A 14,133-nucleotide genomic window follows, 5' to 3' on the forward strand; every position below is an offset into this window, starting at 1 on the left:
ATCCCAATCTTCCTCAATGTGAATTTCCTCAATAGTTTGCTCTGTATATGAGGCTTCTGGTCTTGGGTTGGAATGCTCAATCTGTTGTGATGAACCTGTGAACAAGTGAAAACAATGTATATGAAAACAACAAACTAAATACAATAACTAATCTTTACATCTACAAAATTGATAGATTAGGTCCTAAATATGAAATGTTTCTATTTCTGACAGAATGAATCTTTCAAATCATCTTGTACATTTTGTTGCCATACAATAAAGCTACACTGTATTTGTGAAAACCTGTGTGTGAGGCACATGTGCAACCATGCCTGTGGATGTGATACACCTGAGGTGCAATTGTGTTTTCACCATAATTTACTTGGGATCAGTGGGCTGTAGGCTAGTCCTAGTAATGTAGCCAACCTGAACTTTGATTAGTGCTTTTCCCCAGGCTTCCTGAGTTATTAGATTTACATTTTAGTCATTTAGCAGACGCTCTTATCCAGAGCGACTTACAGTAGTGAATGCATACATTTCATACATTTTTTTCTTCTCCGTACTGTGCTCCTTACCCAGTTGCATATACAGAAAAATAGAAGCAGGGATTATGAAAAAGTGGTTTGTTATGGTAAATATTCAGTCATGCGTTACCGAGAAACATATCATCATGGCAGTGTGCAAGGGGCTCTATTACTCCTCACCTGTACCTGTACATGTTCAGTACTATGCCGTCTATGTTGTTTCTCCAACGACACGATGAGTCATGCCTTTCATCATTCTGGAGACTGTGTAATTAAAATTTGCGAACAGCTAAACCAACAACAACCATGGGGAAAATTGTAGTGTTAATAAGAAAATTACATTGGCATGCTTCAGGTAGCCTATACTTACAAGATAGTTTCTTATTGTTGGAAACCTTTAGAAAGTGTCCTTGCTTCAGACTAAGAACAAATGAAAAGACAAATGCATAGGAACATTAATTTGTGCTAGCGTGCCACCCGTGGTGCACTCCATCAACAGCAGGTGCATTTCAAGAGCGGCAAATTTGAATCCAAATAAATGTCAAAATTCAAATTTTTCAAACATACAACTATTTTACACCCTTTGAAAGATAAACATCTCCTTAATCTAACCACGTTTTACGATTTCAAAAAGGTTTTACGGCGAAAGCATAAATTTAGAGTATGTTAGGACAGTACATTTACAAGAGTTGTGTGTAATGTTTTGTCAAGTCAAAGACAGGGTCACCAAAACCATAAAACCAGCTAAAATGATGCACTAACCTTTTACAATCTCCATCAGATGACACTCCTAGGACATTATGTTAGACAATGCATGCATTTTTAGTTCTATCAAGTTCATATTTATATCCAAAAACAGCGTTTTACTATGGCATTGATGTTGAGGAAATCGTTTCCCTCCAATAACCGGCAGTCAAGTCAGCGTCACAAATTAAATAATTAAAATTAGAAAACATTGGTAAAATATTATATTGTCATTTAAAGAATTATAGATTTACATCTCTTGAACGCAATCAACTTGCCAGATTTAAAAATAACCTTACTGGGAAATCACACTTTGCAATAATCTGAGCACTGCGCCCAGAAAAATACGCGTTGCGATACAGAAGTGTACAGAATGGTGTCGTCTGCGTAGAGGTGGATCAGAGATTCACCAGCAGCAAGAGCGACATCATTTATGTATACAGAGAAAAGAGTTGGCCCAAGAATTGAACCCTGTGGTACCCCCATAGAGACTGCCAGAGGTCCAGACAGTAGGCCCTCCGATTTGACACACTGAACTCTGTCAGAGAAGTAGTTGGTGAACCAGGCGACGCAATCGTTTGAGAAACCAAGGCTACTGAGTCTGCCGATGAGGATGTGGTGATTAACAGAGTCAAAAGCTTTGGCCAGGTCAATGAATACGGCAGCACAGTAATGTTTCTTATCGATGGCGGTTACGATGTCGTTTAGGACCTTGAGCGTGGCTGAGGTGCACCCATGACCACCTCTGAAACCAGATTGCATAGCGGAGAGGGTGCGGTGGGATTCGAAATGGTCGGTAATCTGTTTGTTGACTTGGCTTTCGAAGACCTTAGAAAGGCAGGGTAGGATGGATATAGGTCTGTAGCAATTTGGGTCAAGAGTGTCACCTCCTTTGAAGAGGGGGATGACAGCAGCTGCTTTCCAATCTATGGGAATCTCAGACGACACGAAAGAGAGGTTGAACAGGCTAGTAATAGGGGTTGCAATAATTTCGGCAGATAATTTTAGAAAGAAAGGGTCCAGATTGTCAAGCCCAGCTGATTTGTAGGGGTCCAGATTTTGCGCTATTCGAAACAAAACGCCGCTATTCGGATATAACGATGGATTATTTTGGACCAAACCAACATTTGTTATTGAAGTAGCAGTCCTGGGTGTGCATTCTGACGAAGACAACAAAAGGTAATCAAACTTTTATAATAGTAAATATGATTATGGTGAGTGCTAAACTTGCCGGGTGTCTAAATAGCGAGCCCGTGATGCCTGGGCTATGTACTTAGAATGTTGCAAAATGTGCTTTCACCAAAAAGCTATTTTAAAATCGGACATATCGAGTGCATAGAGGAGGTCTGTATCTATAATTCTTAAAATAATTGTTATGCTTTTTGTGAACGTTTATCGTGAGTAATTTAGTAAAATGTTAGCGAATTCCCCGGAAGTTTGCTAGTTTGCTAGTTCTGAACGTCACATGCTAATGTAAAAAGCTGGTTTTTGATATAAATATGAACTTGATTGAACAAAACATGCATGTATTGTATAACATAATGTCCTGGGGTTGTCATCTGATGAAGATCATCAAAGGTGAGTGCTGCATTTAGCTGTCTTCTGGGTTTTGGTGACATTATATGCTGGCTTGAAAAATGGGTGTCTGATTATTTCTGGCTTGGTACTCTGCTGACATAATCTAATGTTTTGCTTTCGTTGTAAAGCCTTTTTGAAATCGGACAGTGTGGTTAGATTAACGAGAGTCTTGTCTTTAAATAGCTGTAAAATAGTCATATGTTTGAGAAATTGAAGTAATAGGATTTTTAAGGTTTTGAAAATCGCGCCACAGGCTGCAAGTGGCTGTTTCGTAGGTGGGACGAATTCGTCCCGCCTAGCCCAGAGAGGTTAAGGAGAACTCAGCAGTCAATGAGCACAGCTCTTCATGAATGAGAGACCTTGGTTTTCTTATTTTTCTCCCGTTCTCTTTAGTATCTCATTGTTGCTCCTAAGGGGGGTCTTAGGATAAATACTTTGGACTCAAATGATTCCAAAATAATACTAGTTTGAGAAACGCTTTTATTTCTGTTGAGATTGAGAAAAGTCCACTATAAGCGACTGGTTTTTCCTCTGGGTCGTTAGCTAACGTGACGTGTGTAAAACATCAGTTGATTATGGCCAGTGTCGGTAAACGTCTGCAAAAAAGCGTCATGAAATTGTTGGTTAGGCTGTTTTCATGTTATCCAGAGGTAAACAAATCATCGGCCAGAGCGTCAAGTGTGTGCTCGGAGAGCAAAACGAGATGTGTGGGGCTAAAGCTTAAAATGGTGTGAACGATGCTGAATGGGTGTAGACAAAGAAAATGCTCTTCACTAGATAGCAAAACATTCAAAGGTGAATATCTCAAAAGTGAATTTACAAGTTGATTAACTTTCAAAGCAGAATTACTTTCCCATTGTTCCTCAAATGCAGTGTATGATATGCAATTTTGTAGCTCTGAGTCTCTCCATTTATCCATTATAAAAAAACACCATTTTGCTACTTAAGACCGAATCCAGGTGGTGAGTCACATATCATGATGCAAATAAATGTTCCTTTGTTGGGAGACTTAACTGTAATAGACAATGACCTTGTACAATATGTTTGTTATTGCCTTGGATTGAATTAGAACATATCGTGATGTAAACACATGTCCTAAGTTTGTAGACAACTGTTTTCTTTAAATAGTTGTTTTGGGGTGGTTCTGCAATTTTCACTGCTTTTGTAGAATCACCCATATAGGGATAGGGTGCCATTTTGGAGGCATTCACTGAAACCTCACATGGCTCCTCTCTTCATCAGTTCCTTTCCTTTTTTCCTCTCCTTGGTGATGGCCTCTCTTTCTCTCCATATCATTTCTTCTATCTCAATCTACCATCTTCTGTCTTTCTGTCATTCTTTCTCCTTCACTTTCTCTATACCTCAGTATCCTTTTCAATCAGTTCTATTTAATCATATAAATTCTGCATTATGCATGCAAGCACACAGATGTACACAAACATTTACACATGCAGTATGAAGGATTTTTGTACAGAGCATCATTGCCCTTATTTAAGAAACCAGGGAGTGGATGTATCACTCCAAATGGAATGTGAGTGGGAGACCATGTGACATTGTATATGAACAGTGGCGATTTTAGCATGTATATCCTGGTGGGGCAAACAACATATTTTTTGATGCATGCCAGCAAAGCCACTACACAACACAATACGAAACAATACATTAATTGCACTATAATGGTGACAAGCGGTGCCCACAAACTGTTTGGGCCTACATAAAGCTGTCCCAACTGCAGAGCTTTCTTTCTAGCACAATAGAGTGAATCCTTACCACAGCTAGACCTGGCTATCAGCAGAGCCTTGTCTGACAGCGAAACAGGTAATTCAGCCTTGTTTACTGCCTTTTTTTAAAAACATAGCTGATATGGCTGACTTGCTTAAACAAATGTGGTTCCTACTGACAATTGAGATATACAAACTATGGCATAAGGGAATGATGAGCGGATAAGAGGCATTCCGCAATTTCCATTAAGACAATGAGCAAGCTAAAATGGAATTAGTCAATATAACTGTGTTCAGCACTTTTGAAATGTACATCGACAGAATGCAGAACATGCGCTGCTCTTACATACATGAAGGGCATATTTTGGCATTTGCTGTATGATTGAGAAACTCCATGTTGCAAATGTACGGTCCCTTACTAGACGTCCACGAATGTTTGTAAAATTTGCGGGCGGCGGCGGGCCGTGCACCGGGGCCAGATCTTCCGGGAAGTCATCGAACAAAGTCTCTCGGACATTTGGTTTCCGTTTTATAAAATGTAAAAATGTTGGTCATTTTTCCGCTGTCCCGGGAAATTCCAGCAGATGGCGGATGGAATCTTATTGCAAATGTACAAAACATCACCAATCACGACGTGGCCATTTCTCCTAAACGGAAAATACTTTGAAGACGAAACTTGGTGAGCATAGGTTTGGCATAATGGGCAGTTAGCCCCAAACAAGATGGCGCCGAGGCCTCAAGACTTTTTGAGTTATGGCCAATTTTCTGGGATTAAGCTGTTGGGGCTAGGGGGCAGTATTGAGAATTTTGAAAAAAATATGTGCCCATTTTTAACTGCCACCTACACCAACTCAGAAGCTAGGATATGCATATTATTACCAGATTTGGATAGAAAACACTCTGAATTTTCTAAAACTGTTTGAATGGTGTCTGTAAGTATAACAAAACTCATATGGCAGGCAAAAACCTGAGATTTGTTTTTGTGGCTGTACTATTTTTTTTGAGTCATTGTTTAATAGATAACACAGTGAGAAAGGATTCATTTCGCAACTCCTACGGCTTCCACTAGATGTCAGCGATCTTTATAAAGTTGTTTGAAGCGTCTATGATGAACAGAGATCGAATTAGAATGCAGGGAAGTTGACCTCCCTGGGATGTCGTCACTTCCATTATTGCCTGCACCTGCGCAATCATGTGACGCGAGACATTTTTCAAAAACGTTTTACTAGACACAGGAGAGGTCGGGTTGAAACATTACTGATGTTTCACGTTAAAAATGGCTCTAAAGATTGATGCTAAACAACGTTTGACATGTTTGAACGAACGTAAATAGATTATTTTTTTTACTTTTGGCCGTGACTCCACCCGCCCCAACCCCCCCCCCCCCCCGCGCTACTTTTTAGTAGCCACCGAAGCCTAACTACTTGGAGTTATTTGGACATCAATTATGAACTTTGTCAAAAGAAACCACATTTGTTGTGGACCTGGGATTCCTGGAAGTGCCAATGGATGAAGATAATCAAAGGTAAGGGATTATTGACAATAGTATTATTGATATTACATGGTTACAAGATGATGCTAACCTATATAGCCTAGCCTCTTGTTCTTAGCACAGCACCCGGTTTATTGCAACTTGTGATTTCCCAGTAAAGTTATTTTGAAATCTGGCAATACAGTAGCATTTACGAAATGTTAAACTATAATTATTTGAATGACAATATTATAATTTACCAATGTTTTCGAATAGTAATTTTGTAAATTGTAACGTTGTTCACCGGAAGCATTTCAGAGAAGAAAAAAATCTGAATTTCACCGCTACTGTAAAATGCTGTTTTTGGATATAAATATGAACTTGATGGAACAAAAAATGCATGTATTGTATAACATAATGTCCTAGGAGTGTCATCTGATGGAGATTGTCAAAGGTTAGTGCATAATTTTAGCTGGTTTCTGCTTTTGGTGACGCCTGACCTTGAATTGAAAATGGATGTTTGTACTTTTGTGGCTATGTACTGTCCTAACATAATCTAACTTTATGCTTTTGCCGTAAAGCCTCTTTGAAAATCGAACAATGTGGTTAGATTAAGGAGATGTTTATCTTTTAAATGGTGTAAAATAGTTGATTGTTTGAGAAATTTAAATTATTAGATTTTTGATGTTTTGAATTTCCAGCCTTGCTAGCAATCCCATCTCAGGGTTCCTTGCTACCCCCTAGCCCCAACAGGTTGTAAAGGTCAAAAATGAAAATACAGCGCTAATTTACCACTTCACGTCAAAGTACATGAACCTACGGTGTCAGGGAAAAAAGAACCAGACATTTATCTATCGTAATTTAAGAGAAATTGTACAATGTACAATTTGTGATGCAAAAAAATGTGTTTTTTTTCCTCAAAAAAAGTTACAGATCCAGTTGTAACGGATTCGTCTGAACACGCTAAGGCGGGTTTCGGAGCTCTGCGAGATTTCTGTGATTTTCTGAAATAACACACACTCATTCAACCCTCTGTAAATAAGTCAGTTCTTAACTTAAAGACTTAAAACACAATATTCTATAAGAGGCTACCCCAAGGAGGATATGTGTTCACTTTCAGCTTCCTGTGTCATGAACTGTAAATCAGTAATTTTCCCAACAGATGTCAAAGAAAAGCTCTCTTTCACACACGCACGCACGCACGCACGCACACACACACAGCAAGGATGGAGTGACACAGTGCGGGGCTTAACCTCTTGGGGCTATGTGGGACGCTAGCGTGCCACCCGTGGTGCACCCTATCAACAGCAGGTGCATTTCAAGAGCGGCAAATTTGAAACAAAATAAATGTCAAAATTCTAATTTTTCAAACATACAACTATCTTACACCCTTTGAAAGATAAACATCTCCTTAATCTAACCACGTTGTCCGATTTCAAAAAGGTTTTACGGCGAAAGCATAAAGTTAGATTATGTTAGGAGAGTACATTGACAATAGCTGTGTGTAATGTTTTGTCAATTCAAAGACAGGGTCACCAAAACCATAAAACCAGCTAAAATGATGCACTAACCTTTTACAATCTCCATCAGATGACACTCCTAGGACATTATGTTAGACAATGCATGCATTTTTAGTTCTATCAAGTTCATATTTATATCCAAAAACAGCGTTTTACTATGGCATTGATGTTGAGGAAATCGTTTCCCTCCAATAACCGGCAGTCAAGTCAGCACCACAAATTAAATAATTAAAATTAGAAAACATTGGTAAAATATTATATTGTCATTTAAAGAATTATAGATTTACATCTCTTGAACGCAATCAACTTGGCAGATTTAAAAATAACCTTACTGGGAAATCACACTTTGCAATAATCTGAGCACTGCGCCCAGAAAAATATGCTTTGCTATACAGACAAACGGCCATGTTGGAGAGATCTAAAATCGAAAATATTATGTAAATAATCCATTACCTTTGATTCTCTTCATCAGATGTCACTTCCCGGAATCCCAGGTCCATAACGAATGTAGTTTTGTTCAAAAAAGCTCATCATTTATATCCAAAAAGATCCGTGTTGTTAGCACATGATCTAAGCCAGCCGGACTTCTCGTCATGAACGAGGGGAAAAAAATATATTTACGTTCGTTCAAACATGTCAAACGTTGTATAGCATAAATCATTAGGGCCTTTTTTAACCAGAACATGAATAATATTCAAGGTGGACTTATGCATTCTCTTTTAAAACGTTTTGGAACGAGGGTACCCAACATGACCTCGCGCGCCAGAGTCTAATCGGCCATCACCGTTCCAAGGCTCTTGTTCGGTCAGATCTCATAGTAGAAGATTCAAAACACTTTGTAAAGGCTGGTGACATCTAGTGGAAGCAATAGGAAGTGCCAAAACATTAATCAGCCCCTGTGTGTCTTAATGGCATAGGCTTAAAGGTAATTCAACACATCAGGTATCCACTTCCTGTCAGAAAATGTCTCAGGGTTTTGCCTGCCAATTGAGTTCTTTTATACTCACAGACACCATTCAAACAGTTTTAGAAACTTTAGGGTGTTTTCTATCCATATATAATAAGTATATGCATATTCTAGTTACTGGGTAGGATTAGTAACCAGATTAAATCGGGTACGTTTTTTTATCCAGCCGTGAAAATACTGCCCCCTAGCCCCAACAGGTTAAAGACACACAGAGCCTGCAATGGCATTACCATAATCTGTAGGCAGTGCCGAGTTCAACGAGATGCCCCGCTTGACCGTAGCTCGCTTGGTCTGAGCGCAATGACAGTGAAAAAAAGAAGGCCCAAAATGAAGCATATGGCATTAACCCTTAACAGTGAAAAGGTGTTTTACGTCAAGCAGTTTGCAACGACTTCTCTCCCTATAGGAATACATTGCCTGCTCCCCTAAATTCAACCTGAAGCCTATGTGGGTTATGACTGCCTTATGAACCTGTATTCGATGACAATTCATCAGGCCACTATGAGGTCTACCTGTGTTGATTCTAAGCTTCCTGGAGCAACCGGAAGTGCCTTAAATTGGGGTCAAAGGGGCTGTTTTGAAGGGTTAAAAAAGTCACATCTTTCCAAAACTTCAAATGTGTGATTAGGCAACCCTCATGAACTGTAAATCAGTCATTTCTCCCATCACATTTCCAAGAAAAACTAACACACACACAGCAAGGATGGAGTGACAGTGTGGGGCTTAGAGACACACAGAACCTGCAATAGTTACCTTTGTTTGAACTATCAAAGAACCGTCAGACCTAGAGCTCTGAAACATTAGAAACCTGTTCTAGAGCTCAGGTCGATAGTGCACAGTGAGTTATGTGGCTCTAGAAGGTTCTCAGACCGAGAAACAGCCTCGTACATTTGCAATAACTTCAATTCATTTTGACATCACGAAAATGACGACATTTAGAAAAGTCCCAGAGTCGCAAGACTAGGTGCATTGAAACTGCCTCGGCCCATAGAGACAGACCCCAACGTTTCTGTCCGATAGATCATTCAAGGACCCTGTAGCAACGCCCGGAAAATGTGGATTTTCAGCACCAATTAAGGTCGCTGCTCTGGCTCCAAATGACCTATTGAGCTGAAACTTGGGATTCGGGGTCACTTCAGGTAGGCCTACACATATTGTTAGAACTGGATCCGCAACTAGAACGTAACTACGTGTTTTATGTTTTTATTATGGTTTAAACAGAAGGCGCTGTGAATTTTGGGCCTGCTCTGAAATATGTGATAGTTGGCTTCTAAATGAGTTGGAAAAAGTGGGTGTGGTGTCAGTTTGTATCAGTTTGGTGTCAGAATTATATCTAATTGACTGATGGACAGTGACTTGCTGGCTGACTTTTGTCCATTTGCAATATGTTTAAACAGTGATAGACCATCACCAAAATGACATTCTGAAATCAATACCAACGAGCGATGGAGAGGAACCAGAATCACTGCCGGGCCATCCCGAGTTCATCGGGTCAGTCAATTTTGCATTCCTGCAGTTTTTTTGAGCATGTCAGGTTTGTGATGGTAAATGCCCATTGAAACATATTGCAAATGGACAGTACATGTGCAATATGATTAAACAGTGAAAAAACATCAAATGGACATGATGAAATCAACACGAGTGATGGAGAGGAACCACAGTCATCCTGACTTCATCCTGCCAGTCTATTATGCATTTCTGCAGTATTTTTGAGCATGTCAAATTCGTGATGGTAAATGCCCATTGAAACATATTGCAAATGGACAGCCGTGCACCTGGTGATTGGAATTGGTTACCAGAAGCACATGTTTAAAATGGTTTTAAATGCCCTCGGGGGAGCAAGAGGTCTACGGTTGGGTAGGGAGCACCCCCCCACCCGGGCCCATCCAATAGGGGTCTGGTCATTTTGGACATTTTTTTTTTTAAATCGTTAAAAAACAGAGTCCCAATTCTCCCTCTTCATACATGACAAATAGACCATCTAGGTTGATTCATGGCTTAACGTAGTGCTATATCATTTGGGCAGTATAAATGCCATTTGGACATGGTTCACTGACTTTTGGGTTTGGAAACTGACTTCCTATCATCATACATGGCAAATGGATATAACATCCTGATTTGGCACTTTCAATACTTTCATATTGCATTTGGACATTTCTTATGGCATTTGGCAAAAAAAGTGACTTTCGACTTCGAATTTTGACTTCCTATGATATCATATTGCAAATGGAGAAAACATCCTGATTTAGCTCATTCAATACTTTCATATTGCATTTGGACATTTCTTATGGCATTTAGCAATGGTTCACTGAATTTTGACTTTTGATTTCCCATGAAATCATATTGCAAATGGACAAAACATATGCCTTATGGACAAGTAAAAAATAAATACAAAATATGACTAAATTATGTTCATACAGTTCTTATACATGTATAATTGACCAAACAATCGAAATAATTTCTAAAAACGGTCCAGAAAGCACTTTTTTAAGGGGGTGACAAGTTTTAGATTTTTTTTTCACATTTTCTAAATTTGACCCTTGGGTCTTGACTTGATATGCATTTGCAATATGAAAATTTACGGTGGAGCGCGCTCGCCATCTATTGGATTTTTGCTGTGTTAAACTGTTACACTGGCATTTGCAATATCTTTTGAATGAAACGGCGTCCAAATGAGTGGTATTGTACGTCGTGTATATGTTTCATATGGTGCCAATAAGATCCCATTCATTTTTGTCCATTTCAGGGGGGTGTTCCCTTACAGTATTTTCCCTGTACACCAAGTCAGAACCGTAGGATAAATAAAGGGGGCATATAAGCAGGCAATGAAAGCTCTTACAATATTCGATGATGACATTTCTCAAAAACAGGTTATAGGCTACATGTGCACCACATAGTCAGAACAGTAACGTTAGGTGAAATTAAGAGGTGAAAATAGACCAAATTATTAGGGTGATGCACATGGGCTACTAACTGTTGTGATGTGCTCACTTGAACAGGAAGGTGGTGCGGCGGTCCTTTGTGGGAAAATGTTGTCATCAAAGAGAACGAGGCCAGATTTACCATTCCGAGATGGATGACGGTTCAAAACGTTTTTTTCCCAGTCTGAGCTCGTTTATTCCCGACTTCCCAGTTGCAATGCTTGCAGTTAGCCACTGTCACCGATTCCTTCTGTTGGATTCGACATTTTGAACATTGAGATATTAAATAAATGATAGAGAAGAAGCATAGAATATTAAGGAGTGAAAGAGACTGGGACTCTGTAGAAAGACAGATAGCTGTGGACTGTGTTGGGTGACAAGAGGAGAGCACCGTGTTGATACAGGAAAGACAGATGGACATCTGTGGATTAGGTTGAGGTCAGGAGGTGAGGACAAATTCCCTGAAGGGAGTAATAAGGGTTTGGTATCTTGTTACTCTTTTCCTGTTAAACCATAAGATGTAAGGATTGGAGAGAAGGAGGAGTGTCTTAAGTGGGATATATATTTATATATCTGGATGGGAGAAATGTTGGGTTGTCTAAATTACAGTTGTACAGAACCTTTGGGAAGAATTAAACTTGGTTAATAAAGCTTCTCTAGTGTCCTTGAGTTATTTACTCTGAAAAATAAGAACCTAACACTTCCAAACCATTCATTGTTGAATTTGTGATTTCCAACTTGTTGTGTAATGTTTATGTCCAATGGCCGATGAGCACCGATATGTTCTATCTATCATTTTCTTCATTATTTCTCTTCATATGACAAGGTTTAAAGTTCTCCGTCCCGTATGCGGGATCAACATCCAGCATAAAATCATTTCACCATATTCATAACCGAACAATAGAAAAATTTCATTTTTTTTTCAAATATAGGACTATTTTATATCGTTTTATAGATACACCTCTCCTGAATCGAACCACGTTGTCCGATTTCAAAAAGGCTTTACAGCAAAAGCAAAACATTAGATAATGTTTAGAGGAGTATATCGTAAAAGTATTCACATAGCCATTTTCCGACCAACCACATGCATCACAAATAACCAAAAAAACAGCTAAATGCAGCACTAACCTTTGACAATCTTCATCAGATGACACTCCTAGGACATCATGTTACACAATACATGCATTCTTTTGTTCGATAAAGTTCATATTTATATATAAAAACAGCATTTTACATCGGCGCGTGACGTTGAGAAACTTTTTTCCCTCAAATGCATCTGGTGAATCAGCGCTACAATTTACAAAATTACTATTCGAAAAATTTTAAAAATGTAATATTGTCATTCTAAGAACTATAGATTAACATCTCGTGAAAGCACCCGCAATGCCATATTTAAAAATAACTTTACTGGGTAATCACACTTTGCGATAAAAGGGGATGCGATACTGAGAAAAATAGGCTACCGTTACAGGTCAGCGCCATCTTGGAACAATTGCATATCAAATCTACTCTTGTATACTATTGTAAATAATCCCTTACCTTTGATTATCTTCATCAGAAGGCACTTCCAGAAATCCCAGGTCCACAACAAATGTATTTTAGTTCGAAAAAGTTAAACATTTATGTCCCAATAGCTTCTTGTTGTTAGCGCGTTCTGAAGGCTGCTCCAAATGTACCGTCGTCTGCGGGACTTCTCTCTCACCAAAATGCAAAAAAATATATATTTAAGTCCGTTCAAACATGTCAAACGTTGTATAACATAAATCTTTAGGGCCTTTTTCAACCAGAGCTCAAATAATATTCAAGGGGGATGGTTGCATTGTCTTTCAAAACATTTCGAAAGGGGAGGGTAGCCAGGGGCGCCCGCGTCATAATGGTAACGGCCCTCCCCATGTGACCAAGATCAACAGCCTCTCTTTGGGTCAGTTTTCACAGTAGAAGACTCAAACCCCTTTGGAAAGACTGGGGACATCTAGTGGAAGCCATAGGAAGTGCTCAATGAACCATAGCTCACGGTGTGATTTATAGGCAAGGTGCTGAAGTTGAGTACGCAATTCAGAATTCCACATCCTGTTACGATCTGTCTCGGGGTTTTGACTGCCATATGAGTTCTGTTATACTCACAGACACCATTCAAACAGTTTTAGAAACTTTAGGTTTTCTATCCACAACTATTAATTATATGCATATCCTAGCTTCTGAGTTTGAGTAGGAGGCCTTTTAAAATGGGCACGGATTTTTTTCAAAAATTGCTGGAGCGCCCCCTATCCTAGGCGACCGTCAAGAGGTTAAAAAGGATTTGCCAGTACATTATCGTCTTGATTCATGATGATGATTGCTAGCTAAGATTTTGAACGTAAGATGTTGACATGATCAGTCCAATCAAAGCTACTGTACATATAATGTAATTTGACATAATTTTATCTGTGGCCAATGACCTTGAGCCTTCTTTTTCCCACCTGCCCTGAAGACGGGTTTTCACTGTATATGAAAGGTGTTGGCCAGAAGCCTGCATCTCTGTTAAGTTTAGTAGAGGGTTGGGGGAATCTTCCTTCACTGAAACATCATTGATATTCCACGCATTCCTTCGGGGAGATTGGGGAAAGTTAAAAATGTAATTAACATGTAGCCTACCTGTGCGAAAGAGAGGCTATGATAAAGTAGCAGAGGCACACAATGTCTTATCTGATAACATGGAGTCCGAGCTC

At 39.2% G+C, this 14,133-nt stretch overlaps 1 protein-coding gene across 1 annotated transcript in view; it reads left to right on the plus strand.

Moving 5' to 3' along the window:
- The window catches only part of LOC106579414 (pro-neuregulin-3, membrane-bound isoform), a 442,960-nt gene that overhangs the window by 17,950 nt on the left and 410,877 nt on the right, over positions 1–14,133 (plus strand). The gene's annotated exons all lie outside the window — the stretch shown is intronic.

This window comes from Salmo salar, chromosome 19, assembly GCF_965601325.2.
Source record: "Salmo salar chromosome 19, fSalSal1, whole genome shotgun sequence".
NCBI lineage: Eukaryota > Metazoa > Chordata > Actinopteri > Salmoniformes > Salmonidae > Salmo > Salmo salar.